At 44.4% G+C, this 22977-nt stretch overlaps 1 long non-coding RNA gene across 1 annotated transcript; it reads right to left on the minus strand.

Annotated features, from left to right (window-relative positions):
* Positions 1–6328: 6328 nt before the first annotated feature.
* On the minus strand, positions 6329–22123 carry LOC128316266 (uncharacterized). Its single transcript, XR_008299872.1, has 3 exons — positions 20946–22123; positions 18437–18785; positions 6329–6985 (listed from the first exon to the last, which is right to left on the minus strand). It is a non-coding gene; the product is annotated as an uncharacterized LOC128316266 (long non-coding RNA).
* Between the last annotated feature and the right edge of the window lie 854 nt (positions 22124–22977).

Raw genomic sequence — 22977 nt, forward strand, 5'->3', positions numbered from 1 at the left:
CATGTACGTAAAATAACTACTTTATTTGTGGGGTTCTTTCTCTCTTTTGGCCACTCTTGTAAATATTATGACCGTATTATGAAGTTTTACCTCATGTAACGTGTTCACAGTATTAGTGCCAAATTTAAGAATTCTTTCAGCCATCGATTGTAAATACACTCTTTACTTAAGAAATTGCCTTTGATGCTTCTAAGTCTCCATTCCTTTGTAGAATAACACCCAGGATGAAGACCATTTTACTAAGTTCTGTGTCCCCGACCACCCAACGTTGTACCTAAAAGCTATTTATGTAAATGAATGGATTATTAAATGAAGGATTTGATACCCATAGTTCAAGTTCATGGTTTTAAATTTTAATACACGCTGTGAGTCTCTGAGTCCTTTAATTTTCTGGGATTTCCTCTTCTTCAATATCACACGCACACGCACATGTGCACACACACGTGTGCACACACATCCGTCCCTACACAGCATGGAGAATCCAATATAGACCATAGAGATGCTCATGGCCATCTGAGTCCATTTTTTTTTTAATTTTAGAAAGAGACAGAGAGTGGGGGGGAGAGGGACAGAGGGAGAGAAAGAGAGAGAGAGTGAGTGAGGATCTCAAGCAGGCTCCACGCACATCACAGAGCCCCATGCAGGGCTCAATCCTACGACCCTGATCATGACTTGAGCCAAAATCAAGAGTCAGAGGCTCAATCGACTGAACCACCCAGGTGGCGAACTCCGTGTATTTTACAGCTGAATTACCTAACTCCCTAACAAGGGGTCGGCACCCTCTTCTCTGTAACAAGTAAACCGGAACATAAGATGTGGCAGCTTTCTTATAGTTCCCCCACAAACCCAAACATGAAGCTATCGCATACTGCATAATTTTACTAAAATTGGGTGTCATGAATCAGTTCACCCACAGAACAACTGCCAACTTATTTACCCTTCAGCCCTTTACCTGAAGTGTCTCCGTCATCCCCAGAGTCTTTGGCTGATGAACTTTCTTCCCCAGGAAGCGAAGCCTGTTATATATTTTTATGTTTTTATTTATGTGTTTTTATATATGTTCTACTGCCTGCCGTTCTTCCAATGCCAGCTTTTCGACTCTTCTTCCCCCCGCACTCATTCTTCTGACCTGTCTACAGAAAGTGAACATTTCTCTTTCTTCGCTTTTTAAAGTAATTTATGAGAGAGGTGGTCATGTAAAACTGTAAACTCAAAACTAGAAACTCTTCTAACAAGCCACCTTCAGCGTAGGGATCATGACCTTTGTCCTGGTAATCAGAGTCAAAAAACCAAAATCACTTTTTGTTCTAAACAACACTTTTTTCCTGGCATGCGGGCAGTTTGGAACACCGTTTTGTGTGGCCGTAACATCTTGAACTTCCTTCCTCTGCTCCGTTTCTGCCAAGGACGCGGTGGGCGAGTCAAAGGTGCCCCTGGATCATGGCCAAGTACCGGGAGCCGCGGTAGACGAGGGCCCATTCTGGGCACGAACGTCTGCAGGATGTGTGTGCAAGATGTGTGTGCAGGTGCGTTGTGTGCCAAATAAGAAACCGTGCTGTGGGTGGAGGGCAGGGCATCCTCAAACCCGTGAGTCCCAGCAGCTTTGGCGAGGAAGGGAAGAGTTGGACGGAACTCTCTGCTTCTACTTATACAAAGCAGAAGCTACTTATACAAAGACAAAGAAGCTTCTACTTATAAAGAGGGTGACCAGGACTCTCAAATCAAATTCTCTGTGACACACACCCACCTCTGTCTCCGTCTCTCCATCCAAGCTCTTGCACATCATAGATCTTCTTCCCTACCTCCACATCATCTTTCTAGAGCATCTCGTCAGCACAAAATATTTTCCAGAGCAAATGTGTCTCCATCCTTCTCTATGAACAGCATCTACACAAAACCCATCCATTTATATCTGGTCGGTGTCAAACAAGGTAAGCCTTTGTAGGAAAGTGAGTGCCTGTGTCCGAGAGTTCTTCCTTCTCTCTCCCATATTTCCCTGCTGCCTTTTTCCCTTTTGCCATGTTGGCCGGTCTAGTCCCCAACTGTAACATCCTTCAATATTTGCTTTATTCTCCTCCACTTTTTTCCAATGTATCTGTGACCCTTCCATCCAGAAAATGCTACTCACCGCTATTGTCATCCTACAATCTTAAACTCCGTCAATTTAATTACCCACAAAATATCTCCTGGCTAAGCAGACAGGGGTGCATTTGGCCGGGTGGCATTTACAATGAAGTCCAGCTGATAGCACGAGGTGGAGAGATCTCAGAAATTGATGGAAACACGCACGCATGCAGCTGTTTGTGTGTTTGCTAATTTTCTTTGCATGGAAGTTTTACTTTATCCTGTCCTTATTTAACCTGTAGCCCAAGTGTGCTAGGTAGTATGAGCCACACATATAAGAGAGGTTTGGAATTGCATCACGAAATCTGTTTTCTGTCAAACACTGAGAAAAAACACAGTACTTAGGCTTTTGATTTGGTTCGTGAGGACACTTACTTTGTTACAGAATGGGTGTAAGGCCCTGATCTGTGAATTGGAGAGGAGAATATCTATGTGGAAAGGGTATTACAAGCATTAATGAATAAATGTATATCACCAGTACATATCCTTACATATAATAAATACTATTCCATACTACCCAAGTATAAAAATGATTGTCTATTTATTAATATATCAGTCATCCTGATATATGGATACAGACATCCCCCATATCAATTCAATCAGAATAAAGAGTCAATGTTGACATTTCCCATACGCTTCTTGGGGTTTTGATTGCTTACATTGTGTTTTGAGTTCGAGTTTCCAAAAAAGCCAGTGTATCTCACTACTTAAAAAAATTTTTTAATATTTATTTATTTTTTGAGAGACAAAGAGAGATGGAGCATGAGCAGGGAAGGGGCAGAAAGAGAGGGAGATACAGAATCCAAAGCAGGCTCCAGGCTCTGAGCTGTCAGCACAGAGCCTGATGCAGGGCTCAAACCCACGAACCGTGAGATTATGCGTGGCCTCAGCGGAAGTTGGACGCTTAACCGAGTGAGCCACCGAGGCACCCCTCACCACTTTAAAACCTAAATTGCCTCCTCATAAGATCTTAATACAGTCGTCCTGGCCTGTGTGTGTAACTAAGTCAGACTAAAGATCTCTTTATTTGAAGAGGGTCTCATGTGTCTCATTTGAATAAACAATGACTCTCATTTGAATAAACAATTATGCTTTCAAAATGTTGTAAATATATACAACTTATTCCAAAAGTACTCTGTGTTTTCCATGAAAATTCTCCCATGGAACAAATGTGTGGTGTATTTTGCAGTTTTTTTTTTTTATGAACTAAGACAGGTTTGGAGATTCATATACAGGATATGCAATTATTTATTTATTTTTAGTAGGATTTTGAGTTAAAATAAAAATATGTGCGTACACACACACACACACACACACACAGGTTTTGATTTGCCTTTATCATGCTTGCCTCTGCCCTGACTGTCCTAAGATGCCCTACCTCCTACATCCATTTCCAAGTAATCCATTTTACTTGGTTTTCTGGAACAAAGAAATACGTCTATGGTGTTTCTAAGCTACATGTAGCATCACAGTCTTCCACTCTGTTCTTCACTAAAGAGCGGATGTTCTCTGGAAAGGACGTTTAGGTTGCCTCCACATTCTTACCTCTTCCCTGTCGGTGACAGCGAGCCCATTCACACGCTGCGCTCTGCACAAAGTTTAGATTAAACTCTTCGGTCACAAGTCGTTTTCTTTAAACCTCAGCCTAGGAGAAAGCACGTTCCTCCCCTCCATGCCTTCTCTTCCTCCCCCTTCGTCCTCCCTTCTCTCATCCTCCTGCTTCACAAAACTTGGATCCGACTCCTGTCTTTTCTCTTGACTGTACCTCATGAACTACTCTCCATAAGTCAACGTTTTCTCCCGTCATGATTTGAACGGTTCTATTAGATTCCACCCCCAACGAATGCCTCTCGTGTATTTTACTCTTCCCTATTATTAAAGCCACCCTTTGAGTTTCAAAGCAGATGTTGTAGAATTTCCCTATGCAAAAAGCGGGGCTAGCAACTGGACCTTTTCCCCACGGTGGCCACCTCGATGTTCTCCCTGCGACTTATTTCCGGGTCTGCTTATTTCCCTGCGACTTATTTCCAGGTCTGCTTCCACTTCGTATCATCATGAACTGCACACGAGCTTTGCATCACAAGCCATGCCATTTTTTGATGTGTTAGGAGTTTCTGCCTCTCCAGCAACTTCCTCAGCATCCCGCAGGCTTGCTCTCTGGCTGGGTAGACCTACTCAGGTCAGCAGTTTGATCGCTAGTCGTGCAGACATGACCCACTGGACTATGGATGTTCTTTGTGCTTCTACTCTTACCATTCAATTACCAAAATTCATGGAGTAGTCATTGCTTGGCCAATCCCATGCGAGGCATGATTTAAAAGGTGCAGTATGGAGGTCTCTGATGCTGAGGATAAAAATGGCAATAAAATAAAGCGGTGGTATGTTAATGGGTAACATTATCTAACACAAGTATCAGAAACTATCTTACGCAGGCAGGATATATTTATTATTTACTTCTCACAAGAATCCGTGAGCCTGTACTATTTATCATCATTCTTATTTTGCATGAAGAAAAATGAAGGAACCAATAGGTTTACATCATGTTCCCCGAGGTCACGGGTACCTGGAAGGGAAGGATGCCGGGACTGGATTCCAGGCAGCTTAGTGCTGGGTCTGAACTCCATCTTTATAACACGACTGGGGGAGACAAGCAGGATATTCAAGAAAAAAAAGCTGAAGAATAAAACAGTTCCTTATCCAGTGCTAAGTTACTGAGTAAAAATAATCTGTGTAACAAGGTATGAATTGGGTGGCATGGAACCGGGGCTAGAAACTGAGGGCTTCTCAGACAAGGGCAGTTAGGGAATTGCCCATGGAGAAGGTGTAGATGGGCAGGGAAGAAAGATCAAGGCAACCCTCACAGAGGGAGTCAAGGCAGGACAGATACACTCTTTCGCACCAATGTCGGTTTTGTATTTTTATTTCGCCAATGAGCATAGTGTGGGTGTTGATATTATCTCTCTGGCGGTGAGAACAGTTGTGGTGTTTTGTATGTTTCTATAGATGTAGCTTCTACAACAAATCCCAACTCCTGTGAGGGCCGCTAGAGTAGAGCAGTATGCAGGCTCTCAAGAAGAGGTCCTAACGCGCTCCAGACCACGAGATGGTCACACAGCCTCATGGCATGTCGTGTGATGACTGGCCGGGGACGCTATGAAATAAAAGCCGAGGCTACGATGTATAACTCGACCTCCCTCTTGGGCAGAGAGATGTCTCATCAACTCCAACTGAACAATAATGACCTTACTCTTGTACGTGTGAGTCCACGTGAATTTCTCCAGGCCACCAGTAGCTTTGTAGCTCTGAGCAGAAACTGATTTCTTCGATGGGGACTCTGATGTTTCCTCAGATCCCTCTTATGCCATCCTACAAGAGAAGCATCTTTCCTAAAGTCATGTTATGACTTTAAGGCACTTTGCAAGGATAAGCGTTCACTGAAATTTCCTTTGGTTAACATTTGCCAGTCATGGTGAAAAGTTACGTTACGATAAGTATTTCCAGGATGCTTGCTTTCACTTAAACAATGTGCTATTTTGAAAACTTGGACCAACTTAGGATTCCTTTTTTTAAAAAAAAATCATCCTGATCCATTATTCAGTATGTTGGTAATTTATCACCAATTCTGATCATTTCAAAAGAAAAGGAACAACAACAACATCATCTCCTGTGTTTCATGTATCCAACTGCATGGCCTGTGGGTTACTCATGGCCCTGGGTCTTGTAGTCGCATCTGCTAGTATAATTAACTTTTTGTGAAATGTTAGAGCTGTAATTCATTTTTGCTAGAAAAAATGGAAAATCTTATATAGAAAGGAATCTTTACTTTAGCAATTTTGAGTAACTGTGACAAAACTCCCAACTATGTTTTCAAGGCCTTGCTGAAGGCATCAGCTTTCCTTTTAAGGCAAGGTCAGATTTGCACTTTGTAACAGAAAAAGTGAAGAGAATTCATGCTTTGTGACCTTCCCAGATTAAATAACATATTCAAATCTGGCATGAAATAAGGACCTCCTGATCACAGGGGATACACTGTCCCGTGTTCTTCATTCTAAATAGAAGCTCCTTGGGGCACCTGGGTGGCTCGGTCGGTTGAGCATCCGACTTTGGCTCAGATCATGATCTCCCAGTCCGTGGGTTCGAGCCCAGTGTCGGGCTCTGTGCTGACAGGTGGGAGCCCGGAGCCTGCTTTGGATTCTGTGTGCGTGTGTCTCTCTCTCTGCCCCTCCCTTGCTCTCTCTCTCTCTCAAATAAATAAATATTAAAAAAAGTTAAGTAGAAGCTCTTTAATAATCCCAGAGCACACATTACCTGGTGTATAGTGAACCATCACCCGATGTTACATAAGGTCCTACTTTCTGAATTTTCTGAGACATCTAGGATTGAATTTTGTTTTTACTTTGGTAGGACAGTTCAGGAGTAAATAGAATAATTTTTGTCATTAGTAATTTATTAATCTTCTTCATGCTTTATCTGCTCTTCATTTCATCCATGCTTTCATATTAGTCATCTTAGCCTCTCTTATGGCCAAGGGTTTGCTCTAAATGCTAGTGCCATGTATTTCTACATGAGCTTGGGTAAGCGGGAGGCCCTCTCTTCTCTCCCACAGGAAGGATGATGTCTCTCGCTCGAAGACCGAAGTCGTTAGTTCCACATAGGTGTCAGATCCTAGTTGCCTTTCCCTTTGTCCCGTAATGCTTAGATTGACTAGCTCTCAGTCTACAAACTTCATTATAAGAATTAAGTATGAATCATGGCTTTGCCTATCGTTCGGAATACAATTCTTGTTGCAATTCTCTCCTGACAGGATGAAGCTGCCGATTCAGGTGCTGACGTGTGAATCAGACTCCGGCGATGATCCCAGCTGGAAGAGAAGAGGGAAAAGTAGCATAATGTCTGTTTGGCTTTCAGCATTTGGTCTTCCTAAAATCACAGCGCCGGGACGGACAGACACGTCGTCGTTTGAAAGTAGGGAATCCACAAGTTCTGTGAATACACTAGTGATAATGTTTTAAGTGTTTGGTGGCAAAATGACCATTAATCGACGGAATTCTACAGTCCTGATAATTTAGCGATCTGTGACAGCCCCTCTGTTAGCATGGATAGATTTCTGGAGACGGAAGGGAACAGCCCTCTCTCACCCACAGTGATGCTTCTTCGAGGCACCACACATTCTTGCAGCTGGACCACAGAATGGCTGCGTGGACACGACCACAGAATGGCTGCGTGGACACTTCAACCGCTAGACCCCCTGCAAAACAATGCAATATATCTCTCTTTCCTTTCCTCTCCACCCTCTCTCTTTATTCCTGAGTAGAATTCCACTCCATCATGCCTTGCTTACAGTGACCTCTCATTTTGTGGGAAGAAATCTATTATTTCTCTCCATCATTAAAGATCTACTCAGGGAATATGGTTTCCTCTCAGTCACGCTAATATTATAAAGATCTCAACTGAAATGTCAGAGGCAATTAAACTATTTCATCTTAAAGAAATATAAAAATGTATGAAGAATCATGAGGGGTTTTTTTTAATTTTTTTAATGTTAATTTAATGTTGAGACAGAGAGAGAGACAGAGTGTGGGCAGGGGAGAGGCAGAGAGAGGGAGGCACAGAATCCGAAGCAGGCCTCCGGCTCTGAGCTGTCAGCACAGAGCCTGATATGGGGCTTGAACTCACAAACCGTGAGATCATGACCTGAGCGGAAGTCGGATGCTCAACTGACAGAGCCCCCCCAGACGCCCCGTGAGTTTTTTTCATCCTGAAAATAATCACACAATAATTAAGGAGAACACATTAGGAGAATACAAATGTGTTCTTCAAATATGAAAAAAAAAGGGGTATGATTCCTAAAACAACCCGCTGAAGTATGTTTTTCCGAGCAGATCGGTGGTGAGGACACTGGACGCCAGTTTGTCTGTTTTCATTGGGCATCACACCGTTAGGGCCTGAAGGCTTACGCTGTGCCACCGCCTACAGATTTATCCACCGGGTGGGGGGTTTCCATCTGCTGGAAAGTAAGTCATCAAATGGTGGGGGAAGAAGGCAGGAAACTTACAAAATCCTTCCGTCTTTTCTTGAGACCAACACCAAGGAAATGGGAGTCTGAGGCTTGCGAGGCACTGTCCCTGGTCCTGATGAGGACGAGGTCTAGGGGAAGAGGGAGGGCGGCCGCCCACAGACCACAGGGTTTGTGAGCAGAGAGGACATTTGTAGCCCAGCATAACAAGGACCTGGTCTCCGCTTTGGCATTCCGAGCTGTCAGTTTACCTACATTTGCCTTATCCTTACAAGAGGGGAAAAACACTTTTCTCAAATGGCTCTTTTCTTCTTCATCTTTTTTTGTTTTTCTTGTTTGTGTTTTGAGTTGTGTTGAGTTGGTGGGGATGATGTGATTACATTGCACATGCATATAATCCCAGTGGGTCTAATAGGGCCCCCCCATGCAGGTCCCCCCCAAAACCTCAGAATATTACCTTATTTGGAAATAGGGTCTTTGAGGATGTAGTCATGAAAAAAAAATTGAGATAGTTCATGCTGCATTAGGGTGGGCTCTAAATTCAATGAAAATATCCTTATGAAAAACAGAGAAAGGACACACAGAGAGAAGGATATGAAGACCGAGGCAGAGCCTGCAGTGACAGGACCACGGATAACAGGCACCACCAGAGGCTCAAAGAGGCAAGGAGAGAACTGGGCCCCTCCAGAGAATCCAGGGAGAGAGAGGCCCTGCTAACACCTTGACGTCAGACCTCCAGCCCCTACAACTGCGAGGAAATAAATTTTTGTTTTAAGCCACCAAGTTTGTGGTATTTCATTAGTGTCAGCCCTAAAAAAAAACTATTACAACATGGGCACATGGGGGGCTCAGTCTTTAAGCATCCGACTCTGATTCTGGCTCAGCTCATGATCTCACATTTCATGAGTTCAAGCCCCCCATCAGGCTCTGCAATGACAGCTCGGAACATGGAGCCTGCTTGGGATTCTCTCTCCCTCTCTCTCTGCCCCTCTCCTCCTTATTCTATCTCTCTCTCCGTCTCTCTCTACGTAACATAAATAAGCTTTATTTAAAAAAAAAAAAGAAACTATTACAACAGGTCTACCACATGGTCATTGTTCAATTAATTAGGTGGATCTCATTAGATTCTTTCAATAGGTTTTGTCAAGACAGACAAAAATGAGCAGAAGGCTGATGCAGAACTTTCTCACATGTGAAAACTTCAAAACCTTCACGAAGGCAGGCAGCATTCCTAAGAAATGACCTGTTGACTGAATTGGCTGTGCTTCTCTTGATGGTTTCACCATCCCTTATGACCTCCAGCTTTGGTTTCCTAGTGATGCTTCCTCTTCCACCATGGATGGGAGATCACTACAGAAGACTGTGTTAGGCTAAATTTTTTGTGAAAAGAAAAAGAAGGAAGGAAGGAAGGAAGGAAGGAAGGAAGGAAGGAAGGAGAAAAGAAAGAAAGAAAGAAAGAAAGAAAGAAAGAAAGAAAGAAAGAAAGGGAAAGAAAGAAAAAGAGGGAGGGAGGAAAGGAAGGAAGGAGGAGGGGAGGAAGGAAGGAAGGAAGGGAGAGAGGAAGGGGAAAACATGACTGATTCTATCATGGAAAGACAATTTGGGTCACCTAGTTTAGTGAACACTTTTGCCTGCTTAACACCTAAAAGAATTTTGGAAAACCATGTATCACCACACACAATGTTAATGAAATTGAAAAGGTTTTGTCGTAAGTTGAAATCGTTGTAAAGAGTGTCAGCAAATACTGGAGTTTTCAAAATTAGTCAACTCAAACTGAGGTGCCTGTTTTTAAATTTTACCTAATGAAATATAAATACCATGACGATTTTGTAGTTTCGACCGGGCACTGAAAAGCAAACCCAAACAAACTCAAATTTGGGTTGGCTGTTTTACGTCATTGTTCTTTCTCCTTGAATATACATTCCACTCTGTCTCTCCCACAGAATTCTATACTAGCATAAATGTTTTTACACCTGGAAATGTTTTCTTGATCACCATGTTATTTCACTACAATAAAAACATGAAGAAAACTTTCTGTGACCGTAAGGCTTCGGGGGTTAAGTTTTCTTCTGGACTGATTTTTCATTACATTGATTCATTGCTACAGAATTAAGCGGCATAAATACGTAGACACAGATTGTTATCGAACAATACAAATGTAAATGCAGCATAAGTATCAGAATCAAACAACATGAATACTAGTGTATGGGGACCTCTGGACCTGGGGTGGTACATGACCCTTCAGACATGTCTCCGCTAGAGACAAAGGCTGCTTTCTTGGGCCTCAGGCAGCTCTGGAGACAGACCCAGCCGTGATCAGTCAACACCCATACTCCTAACAGTCGTGTGAACGAGCCCCCTGCCCTGGGAGGCGAGGGGGAGTGGGGCAGTGGGGCACAGCATCACTATATACAGCAGTCTCTTAATTAATGCACAAAAACATTTAGAACAGTGTTCAACATGCCACATTTGAGAAACTGTTACATCATTACGTTATTATATTATTAAATTGTTATATCATCAATTAGCTAATCATATTGGGGCACCTAGGTGGCTCAGTCGGTTAAGCTTCAGACTCTTGATTTCGGCTCAGGTCATGATGTCACAGTTCGTGAGTTCAAGCCCCGCATAGGGCCCTGCGCTGAAAGCTCAGAGTCTGGTGCCTGCTTGGGATTCTGTGTCTCCCTCTCTCTCTCTCTCTGCCCCTCCTCTGCTTGTTCTCTGTATCTTGCTCAAAATAAATAAAAATAAACTTTAAAAAAAAGAACTGCTTAAAAAATAAGCTAATCATATCACTAGTGTGTTCTGATAACATATCATTCACATTTCTAGACTAAATAGTTTGTTCAGTTACCAAGAAAGTAGACTTCTAGCACCAGTAAGTTCTAAAGATTAAAATGTTGGGCATTGAGGCGCCTGGGTGGCTCAGTCGGTTGAGTGACCGACTTTGGCTCAGGTCATGATCTCACGGTTTGTGAGTTCGAACCCCGCGTCGGGCTCTGTGCTGACAGCTGGGACCCTGGAGCCTGCTTCTGATTCTGTGTCTCCCTCTCTCTCTGGCCCTCCCCTGCTCATGCTCTGTCTCTCTGTGTCTCAGAAATAAATAAACATTAAAAAAAATAAAAATAAAAATAAAACATTGGGCATTAAGGGGAAAACACACCTAAGGAATCGTCCCATGTACTTGAATAGCCAAGATACTTTTCTGCTCTTGAAAAATAAGAATCAATTTCCTAGGTTTGATTACCTATTAATTATTTTTGTGAAATTGCATATTTTCCACATGGAACTTTTTTTGAGGAAGGACTAAAGTTGCGGCCACTTGTCTTCCCAAAAGAAGACATCTTAGTGTCTTTTATTAAACGGTCCCTTCCCTCCACGCCCTACACTGCCTCACGTTCCTCTGCTCCCTGCCAAAAACACAGATCCTCTGAATTTTCATTTCCTTTAAGCCAAAGCCTGTAAGAAAATTAAAGCCTTTCCAAATACTACTTAACGGTTCCTAATATTTATGTAAAAGGACGTGAAAATGTCAAACATACTCAGACGAGCGTGTATAGGTTGTTAAGGGAAGTATTTCATATTAAAATTATTTTCCTTGAATTACATACAGTCCTTCTTCCAAAATGAGTTAAAGATGTTAAAATCCACTATTGTTTGTTAAATGTGTTTGCGTAAATCTGCCTTTTACTGACAGCAAGTTACTCTGAGAAAATAAATATAAGACTTGAATTATTGAACTGTTGCTTGTATTCAATAAATAACATATCTTATTGTCAACATAACCATATTTTTGAACAGCTGCCTTTTATTATACAAGCTACTAGGTGAAAATTGGTATCTGAACCAAGAGGCATTTTAGCTTGTACCTAAGAACGGATCTATAGTTTGTTAAAACAACAGGGTTCCCTGAGTGGCTCAGTTGGTTAAGCATCTGACTCTTGATTTCGGTTCAGGTCATGATCTCGCGGTCCGTGAGTCCGAGCCCCCCGTCGGGCTCTGTGCTGACAGCCCGGAGCCTGGAGCCTGTTTCAGATTCTGTGTCTCCCTCTCTCTCTCTGCCCCTTCCCTGTTCATGCTCTGTCTCTCTCTGTCTCAAAAATAAATGTTAAAAAAAAAAATTTAAGAAGGGGAAGATATGAATACTCATGGAGATAGCTCATTTTCTGAGAAATATTTAAGCATGAATAAAGTAGTCATACGATTTACTTCTGAATTCTACAGATTGGTTTGGCACTTTTTATTTTTAGCAGGAATTGAAAGATTCAACCAAACTTGACATTTCTGATTTAAAATATGCAGAATATAAAGAAATGGAGAACATAACCTATTTTCAAAGCATTTGAGAATCTAGTGTATTCTTTCTGTATTAAGATTATTTCTGTATTTCAAGGTTAATCTACTTCCTACATTTTATTATATGCAAATATATTGAAAGTTCCTTTTGGTATATTGTCCTTGCCAAAAAAGTTTTTAAAATAAAAACTGCTCCATATTCTCCTCTACCAAAATCATTCTGAGTCTTGAGAAGTGATTACAGAATACAATCTCATTGAACCGCTCACAAATGTTCACATTTTAGCATACTGGATCAGATTTCCCCGCACATTTAATGGAATTGGCATTCATTGATATTTTGCAAAGCCGCACTTGGTAGGTTGTCAAGACGCCATTCCTTCCGGGTTCCAAGCCTTTGACCTGACAGCCAAGCTGAACAAAGACAACCCTGGTTTCTCTACCTCTCTTTCCTGAAGGACTGTCAACATACAGGAATGTCCCTTCACGATGGACGGACCACTGTTACAATTACCCATCACGTTTCCCCACCTCCCCTTGCAGACGGTGCAGAATTGAAATATATACATACCTGCCATGTTGGTGTTGGGTTTAGTCACGCAGACTGTTTAGCAATGGAACGGAACACACGAACATCTTTAAGCTCACATGCATGTCTAGCCGGCTACCTTGCATTCACAGAAACTGCTGCGAAAAGACGACGTTCCAAGTAGTCAGTGGTCCTCAGAGGATGAGGAGACACATGGGTTAGGCTGGAAACCAGCTGGCATCCCGGCACCTCTAGCCCACACTCTGGCAGTCAGCTTAGCCGGGTGAGTTGCGTCTGACCTGTGATCTCACCAGGAAGGAAGAGGTGCTCTTTGTTTTACGCCACCGTGACTCTGTTTCGCAGAAATATTGCAGCAGGAGACTCTGTCACCTGCCCTGGGTGACAGGTGACAATCCATGCAGTGGGCTGGTCTGGACAGAAGACCACATGGGTGGATGGAAGGCCTGATGGTGGAGAGCAGGCCACAAGTCTGCCGCTGCACCTGCTCACAAAGACAGGTGTGCGTGTTAGAATCTCATACATGGCTTTATTGTAGCCGAAGGGGCTATGCATAACACGTCATGTGTTGTCGCCATCCATGGGGGTTTCTCCATTTATTGAAAGTAGCAAGAATTCATCAAATATAAAGCAAAGTCAATTTCAGATGTTTAACATACTTATTTAACGGTAGCCAACAGGGAAGGGTTACATCTGTTAAGAATTATTCCAGGATGTTCCAGGCCATTGATCAATGTTGTATCACTATTTTACCATATTATTCCTAATTGTTCCTAAGGACACTGAAAGTCAGAGATTACTCGTTCTTGCTCCCAGGATCCAGAAGCTAAGGGGGGGGGGGGGGGGGGGGAATAGATGATGGATAGATAGATAGATAGATAGATAGAAAATTTTTCCCTCTAACTATCATAAATACCATAACTAACCAAAAGAATCTAACTGTTGCTGGCAGCTACAGTGTTCAGGTCAGTCTGTAACCACAAAGGTGGATTTCCATCATTTAGTCAAAGGCGTGTGCTGTCTCTCACTTCCGATTTCGTTGGCCCAATTCACAAGGCAATAGATCCGATGTCGTCCCTCATGCAGGTGTAAACAACATAAAAGCAAAGTGAAAAGGACTTCCTCCCTGTGAGGGAGGAAATATTATTTTCATCTTCCAAGCAAGCAAAGCGAAGTCTGTTAGGAACCTTCCCCCAGGGCACAGTCTGCAGAAGCACCAACGTCATGACCCCCAGCACTGCCCAGCTGTAGGCGGAGGGAGCCCCCCACCCCGTCTCTGATTGCGAGATCAGGGTGTCCAGAAGGAAGCTCCTCTGGGGACCGCATATGCATTTGAGGCGCTGGGATAGAAGACAAGGGTCATCATCTCCCCTGATTTCACTGGAGCTGGAGGTAGCGAAGGTCACGCCTCAGGAGGAAGCCGTGGTGGCCATTCTCGAGGGCACGTTATTTATAAGACAAATATGTGTCAGTTGGAGGAACCCTATGCTTTTCAGCCTTTCCACTCTCTTTTTTGAGAGGGTCTCACGGACATTTAAATATAAGAGGCAGTTAGGTGGTAAGAGTAATTTCCCTGGGCAGGGGTATATATTTTCTGCCTACTGAAATCAGAGCTATAGTCAGTTGGCTGAGAGGGGAGCGATGTGGTAGGTATGAGAAGAGCCGTGTCTATTTTGCAGAGTGGATAAACTGTGAGTGGTTCAATGATTTTTTGAAAACGATCTGCAAAACTGCTGCAGGGGACAGATAAGTAAATGTTGATTGATTCATTGAAGGAGGCTGGCTCCCAGCTAAAGGAAATGACTGGAAACTGGCACTCCGGAGCTGTATTTCTTGTTCCACACCTAATTTGCTGCTCCAGAGGCAAGCTCTCTCGATTCAGCCTGCCTCGGATTCCTCCTCAGATGGATTTCACCTCATTTGTTAGTGAGGCGTAAGCCGGCTGAAACACAACTTATGTCAGAACAAGGTGATATTGGCAAGCGGGTGGAAAAAAATTTGATTAAGAGGTCAAGTGAACAAAGGCAGTAAAGCTGGATATGCGGAGCCTGAAATGCCCTGAGTTGCAGATTTACACCCATTACTGTTCTCCAGCACCCGCAGCGACGTTGACTGGCATAAAAGTCTGAGTGTCTGTGGGCAAGACCTTCCTCCGGGATCAAGGTCTCACTCGCCCTGCTGATCCATGAATAAACATTTTCGTGGTGCCGAAGTCGACTTCTGTTTTATGCAGACAAAGGTCAGACTTTAGTGCTGGTCAGCAGAATCAAATCTCTTCTCACGAGCACACTGTAGCTGTGGTCTGATTCGGATTTTAGAGATTTTAATTCCCATCTGATGCACTTTCTCGAGAGTTCTTAAATCGCCCAAGGAAGACATCGCTTTCATCCCAAGAAAGACCGTGAATAACATTCAAAGTCTCGTCTGGGTGAAAAGATACGAGAAACTCAACCTGAAATGGAAATAGCCATGAATATCTTCTATTTAAAAATCTATTTCAGGAATATTAGTCTTAAAGAAGAAGGACTTGTTGACAGCTGCCACATGGGCGAGCCTTGAAGACCTTGTGCTGAGTGCGATACGCCAGACACAGGAAAACAAATCCTGTGCAATGGTCTGTTCTAGAACACCCATACCCTGGCTCTAGCCGCATCTCAGCTTTATATGAAAAAGCAGTCACTGTGCCTTGGACAGCTGGGGCGAGTTTTATCCCCCACTCTGCCCCACTAAGCAAAGCTGCTGACGTGTGGGGCCCTCAACCCAGAGAGGTTTCCCTACAGGCCCTGTTCACTGACCACGTGCCCATCTTGACTCCGGATGGTATGTTCTCTGAGCTGCGGTGTCTGCTCAGGCTCAGCTCCAGCTGAACAGAAGTGACGATGGATGTGGTCACTGTGCTCCGTGGGCAGAACTCAAGGCCGTCCTCAGAGCTCTGGCCAAAATTCCTGTCGATGCACCTTCTTATCTCTCTGCTGACTCTCGGGTTGTCGCCAGGGGCTCAGCTGTCTGTCTCTTGGTGACGGAGGCCACTTGGCATGGGATATTTGCCCCCGTTGCTCCTCGCAGGTTGACCACACCTAACCTGGACCTCCTCTCAGCTCATCACTTGTGTCTCAACATAGCTGACGTTGCATGAAAACGCAGTGTGGCTCTCCCGGTCCAGTCACACCACTGGAGCCTTGAACACAACCTGGGCCATGTTTTCCATCTCCAACCTGGCAGTGCTGTGCCTCGTATAGCAAAAGCCACTCAGCGATGGGCTGACCGTCGAGATGGCCCTTCCATGCTGCCTGCCACCCATCATGCTGATGCTTGGGGTCTTTTTGGTAGAAGCCTAAATTAAATCTCATAGAGGGCGAATTGAACAGATATGGCTCCTTCCTCTCTTGGCCAGACTCCTCACGGCGGCCAATGAAGTGCTATGCTCATGGGAAAATTCGCCATATTTTCAGAGGTCATTCTCCATGGGTCTCTTGGCTTTGGGTACATCTTTCAGGCAGAGGGTTTCTGTGTCTTTTCAGGGTATTTGAATAGCAGACCGCATAGAGGATACACTGTCTATTTCCACAGCAAAGGGAAGGCACACTTTCTGCCCACGATAACTGATCGGGCTCTCCAACCTTGGGGCTTTCCTGCTGCAAACTCACCCACGGCACGAGCATGCCTCCAGCTGACCACATCCTGCCTCTGGGGCCACGTGATAGTAGCCCAGCAAACACAGTGTTCAAGCTTCCTGCTGCCCCAAGAGCAGTAAAGACTCTTTACTCTCTTTACTCTTTACTCTCGGATGTGAGCGTCTCGTGTCTTCTGGGAGCTTCCGCGAAAGGGTGGCACCCCACTTATTGGTTACAAGTTGGGCCAAATCTCCAGTAGGGAGCTGCCCCGTATCTGTGTCTTCGGGGCCAGCCACGTGGCTGGATAGAAAACAAGCTTAAGTGAACCATGGGCTTTGGAAGCCTCAGATGGACTTCTCTATGAAAATGTGAAATGATAATATGCGTTTAGGTGCTGTGTGTATGAGAAACTTTTCGTTTTAAAAATCAGCATCTTCACGTTCTAAATGAAAAATCGCTCTAATCACCCAAAAGGCACTTTGGGGAGTATTCAAAATATGGGAGTAATATTCACCTCATAATTTTGTTTTATTGCGATGTGTGAATTAATCCAATAGTCAAACGGATATTAATAATCCACGGACGAGGGAAGAGAGAAAATATATATATTCCGAATGGAGGACGTTGACAGCCGGGCAGGAACAAGCCATTAACTTCAGTCACTGCAGAGATTTTCCTTCCTTTCAATAACCCCGAATGCACTTACTCTGCCATTTAATATCATTATTTTGATTCTGAGAGGGCTACTCATCTTATAAATCAATTAGTTTGAGTAATGGTTAATTTCCATAGTTAGTATTTGATTCTGTTCAAGTGACTCAGAAGTTCATCGGCCCTTCTCTCTCCAATCTTCCTGTCCCTACACCCTTATTCTTATTCATCATTGTCCCAGGGACTTTCCTAGGACCCGCCAAGCAAATTATTTGGCTAGCGTGCTTCGTTAGCAGAGTTTTACGCCGAGTAGGAACGTTCTATTTAAGAAATAAATAAAGAAATAAATAAATTCACTGTACCCAGTGTGCCCAAATAAACCCATTATCCAAGTGAAGTCAGGGAGTTTGCTCCATAACGAGTCCCCTAGACTCCCCGGCCATAAAATTATCCCTTGAAGTCTCTCGTCAGTAGGGATTGTGAAACTACCACTGGCACGTCCTTATCCTGAGAGACCGTATGGAAAAGGACACAGCCAGACCATCTATGACACAGAACTCTGACCCACGACCTCGGCAGCAGGTAGCCCGAAGGGCCAGGGCCTGACAAGTAACTCCCAGCTTCCCCCCATTTTTGCCCTCTGGCCTCCCTCATAACTCAGAACCAGATGCAGAAAGTCAGAGATGCTCCCCTGACCACTCCCGTGGATGCCCCGCTTCAACTCAGCACCCCCCGCCGGTTCCCAGTGCCCACAACCTCTGTCAGGGTGCCCCCAAAGCCCTCCCCTGTGTCCACAACGAAGCCTTGGATCCCCCCGCCCCGCCTCAAGTCCCTCCCCAAAGCCAGCGACAACCATGGCCAGATCCCTTGCCCTGGCAAGCTCAGAATGAAGAGCATTTATTTGTTCCCACCGGGAGGCCTTCATTTATTTCTATGCGAAGTAATAGGAAGTGTCTGTGAATTGCTACGGTCTCCATAGTAAAACCCTTCAATAACCGAACTGCAAAATTAACAAAAGCTAGGGGTTTTGTCTCCAGTTCGTTTGTGTGTCTGTATTGCCACGAACATGCACAAAGACAGCGCAAATTATGTGGGACCAAAGAGTAAATCCTTAGAGGGACGCACCTGCCCGCCCCCCACCCCCCCCATCCAAAGCCCAGACCCTCCCGAGGGGTGAGCTGTTCTCACCTGCACCGGAGACAGGCTTCAGCAGAAGGCGGAAGCCAGGTGTCTCCCCCATCGGAGCTGACTCTGCTGTTCTCACCGCTTCTGCTCCCTCGGCCTTTGTGCTTGTTACAATTAGCAGGAGGCACGGCTGCCCAGCTCACACTTCCTACCCACGATGAGAAACAAAATGCTGGGAAAACGAGAGTTTCCTAAGACCCATCGTCACAGCTGACCCGAATGGAGGAGGAGCTCTTCAGAATCCCTGTTTGCCACCAGAGTGCCACTAACGGGCTGGACTGTGGCTGGCTGCTCCAGAGCTGGCAGGAGGGGGGCCGGCGTGTAACACGGGTATTTGCCAGGTATTTCCGGTCTAAGAATCCAAAAGAAAAGCATAAATCTGTGTTTTTGAAACGTATCAGATCCAGTGTACTTTGCATGAGGCCTTGGGGACCAGGCCCGCTGGTTGATTCAGCCTGGGGTCATCCTTGGTCCTCCGTGCCCAGGCGGGGGCACGTGGACAGACGACACCTTTAGACCCAGGAAAGATCCACCGTCCCATTCGGCTCTATTCCTTCTGTTTTAAGTGGGGACCTAAAGCCGAAGTCGGTTCACACAACAAGGCTTCGCACGTCTTTGTATGGCGCAATCCATAAATTTGAAAATTTGGCAGCTTTTTAGCAAGGGAAAGACGCTACATGAAAAAGAAGGTACTAATTAGCATCATAATTAGTAAGCAATATTTTGCCATGGTTATTACTAGGTTCGAATTATTTCCTTGGTTCGTCTAATGAAAGTCATCAGTAGATTTTCTACTTGTTTAAGTTTCTGTTCCTTTTTTTTTTTTTAATTTTTTGATGTTTATTTTTGAAAGAGAGAGAGAGAGACAGAGCATGAGCGGGGGAGGGGCAGAGAGAGAGGGAGACACAGAATCTGAGGCAGGCTCCAGACTGAGCTGTCGGCACAGAGCCTGATGTGGGGCTCGAACCCACGGACCATGAGATCATGACCTGAGCCGAAATCAGTCACTTAACCGACTAAGCCACCCAGCTGACCCTCTGTTCCTTTTTTAAAGGAAAAAACCTAAGTTAAACAACCAAAGGAAAACCCGTGATAAGCAAAATGACTTACATGTGGACAGAAAGATAAATGGTTACACCTTTTAAACAACATAGGAGGGGCATCTGGGGGGCTCAGTTGGTTAAGCATTTGACTCTTGGTTTTAGCTCAGGTCATGATCTCACAGTTCATGAGTTCGAACCCCATGTCAGACTCTGTGCTGACAGTGTGGAGCCTGCTTGGGATTCCCTCTCTCCCTCTCTCACTCTCTCTCTCCCTCCCTCTCCCCCACTCCTGCTGTCTCTTGGTCTCTCTCACTGTCTCTCAAAATAAGTAAACTTTAGAAAAAAAAATATTTAAACAATGTAGGATTGCTCCCCAGAGAATATTTTGCCAGGATATTTTTTTTAATGTTTATTTTTGAGAGAGAGAGAGAGAGCACAAGCAGCAGAGGGGCAGAGAGAGCGGGTGACAGAGGATCCCAAACAGGCTCTGTGCTGACAGCCTGATTCAGAGCTTGAACTCACAAACTTCAAGATCATGACCTGAGCCGAAGTCAGACGCTTAACCGACTGAGCCACAGGATGTTTTCTAATGAAGTAAGCATCAGAGAAGTCATGTTCTCTAAGGGATTATTTCCAATTCAAATAGGTATTTCAGGGGTGCCTGGGTGGCTCAGTCGATTAAGTGTCTGACTTCGGCTCAGGTCATGATCTCACAGTTCGTGGCTTCAAACCCTGCGTCAGGCTCTGCGCTGACAGCTGGGAGCCTGGATGCTGCTTCAGATTCTGTGCCTCCCTCCGTCTCTGCCCCTCCCCTGCTCACACTCTGTCTCTCTCCCTCTCTCTCTCAAAAAAAAAAAAGAAATAAAAAAAAACAAAAAAAACAAATAGGTATTACAAATAAGATTTCTTTTACCAAATATTCCCAGTTATTCAGACAGAAATTTCACAGTACAATCAGAAGTTTCCTTTTCTTGCTTCTTTATTTGGGATAAGGTGGTAAAATCACCAAATGGTAAATCTCAGAAGGTTCCAGAGGAACATCTGATTAGGCCATTTACTTTTATGAGCAAGCCAAGACCCGGACATTCAGTTACTTGCTAAAGGTCCTTCCGTGCAAAGGTAGCATATGCCGAAAATTGCGTGGTCATTTTGCTTCCTGGTAGTGGTAATGAAAAATAAGTTATTTGAGCCGGCAGCTCGCTTCTGTAATACATATCCCAATGGATAGTCTTTGTCGAATTCAAACTTAGTTAAATGTGTAATAACCTAGGCCATTTGATTTCCAGACACTTTCAAAAGGAAACCACCTTTTAACCTAACACTTGAAGAATTCTGTAAAGTAACTCATCTTTTTTTTTCTAACCGGACGGCAGTTCTGTTGAACTTGTGTTCTCTAATTACAACACACTGACCGTTATTCCGTTCTTAGACTACTGTCCCCATTTTCGATGGCCGAGGGAAAGAATTACCTGTTGAGGAAAGGAAACAATCTTGTGGAAAATCTTGGTCTTCCAGAAAAAGTTCTCTTTCCTCAGCTTTTCGGCAAAAGCCCGTAATAGGTTACTTATGGCATAAATCATTTAGGAGCCTTCAGACCGTTTTCAAGCCATTTGGCAACATGAACACAAAGAAGGCGTGTAATTTACAAGATAAATGTCCCGTCTTTGAAAAGTCCACGACTGCCATATCAATTTTCTGTCCTTGTCATGGGCAGGTGAGGTGACTCTTTGGGGCACATCGCGTTCTTTCCGAACACAAGCCCTCATCGCCCTTTTCTTCTACGATGTCATCACACAACTTCACATCAGCCTCCTCTTTTGAAGGGTGGTGTGTACATCCCATTGGCATTTCGTAACCACAACTGCAGTGAGCTCGCCTCCATCGTTCCTGTTAGTATGGCATTCGTTGACTCTATCGGAAACGTCTTCCTAGAATCAACCACATGTGTTGGAAAATCCCTTTCCTTCCAATGCAGAAACAGCCAGAGGCTGGGAAGACAGCGTTTGGCAAAACGGTATCGCCCGTTCCCGGCTGAGAACAGAGGCTGTAAGAAAACGGTAGAGAAGGAGACAGAAGGAGATCCCGTTCTCCCGGACGATGCCATCGCTCTGGGAAGATGGATCCCTTGCGGGAAAACCGAAAAACCTCCTCAGATAAACACCAGCTGAAAGGCATCTGTTGGCTTCGATGAGGCTTTACCACCCCCAAATTGTCATTATGCGGCGAAAACGGCATTCGGATGAGAGGAGGCACTGCAGAGTCAGGGAAGGCTGGACTCCGCGATGTGACCGGGATTCTCATCAGCTCCCCAGCTGGTGTCCTTAATTCAAGGTTAAGGACCTCAGTCTCCTTGGCTATTAAATACAGGAATTGGACCAGAGAGCCAAGGTCTCCTTTACTCAAAAAGTCAGACGTCGTATAGGATGGTCCTGTCATGACCCTAACACAAGTATTACAACTTCTACGTTTTAGTTTTAGATGCTAGTGCCAGTAAAGTCTTTATGTTTTCAGTGCATGAAGAATTAATAAGCAAAGAGAAAAATTCCATTTTAGGTTATTTCCTGCTAATGAAAGGCTTCCTGCTGACTATAAAATAGGTGCTTGTGCCATCTGCTGGTAGTTCCAGAACCTGCGCGAGCTTTCAGATTTTAAGGGTCCATTTCCTTTTCCCCACGTGGCCCCCAAAAGCTGTCTAAATGTTTTCTGATCTCCACACAAAGTCTGTGTAAATGCCACAAGAGCTGGCCTTAGTCTAACAATAATTAAAGTAGTGAGTTTTTATTCATACGCTTCCACGAGTTTCTCCAAAGAGGGACTGATGCATACGGTTTTAAAATAAGACGTCTAGATTGAACTCGTTGACATAAGTAGGTGGGGCGTGTGCACTCTAACTACATAGTATTTATAATGCAGTCCCTTCCCCACCTCCAGACTCCCTCCAGGAAGCGATAGCAGCTTCCATGGCTACAGCCACCCAACTGTTCCTTCCCAGACGTGGTAAGGGACCTTCCCCAAAATAGCCCCCGTGAGGGGTGGTGCATATGCAGGCTTCACTGTGCCAGGGGACGGGAGGCAGCGAGCGGCACGGCAGAACGGATCATTTAACTCCAACTTACGATGAATAAACATCTGTTAATGAACAAAGAACAAAGACAATGCCTTCTCGGGGGAAATATGAGTGCACTTTAGGCAGAATTATCAAAGGAATAAAGTAAGGAATCTTCCATTATTCACCACTTAAAGGTCCCCGAAGTTTTGTGTCTTTCAACAACCTAGAGGTGCATTTGAAGATGTTCTGATTAGGGGCGCCTGGGTGGCTCAGTCGGTTGAACACCTGACTTCGGCTCAGGTCATGATCTCACCGTTTGTGAGTTTGAGCCCCACGTCGGGATCTGTGCTGTCAGCATGGAGCCTGCTCTGGATGCTCTCTCTGCACCTCCCTCGCTCATACTCTCTCCCTCAAAAAGGAAAAAAAAATGACAAAGATGTCCTAATTCATGG

Source organism: Acinonyx jubatus, chromosome B4 (assembly GCF_027475565.1).
Source record: "Acinonyx jubatus isolate Ajub_Pintada_27869175 chromosome B4, VMU_Ajub_asm_v1.0, whole genome shotgun sequence".
NCBI lineage: Eukaryota > Metazoa > Chordata > Mammalia > Carnivora > Felidae > Acinonyx > Acinonyx jubatus.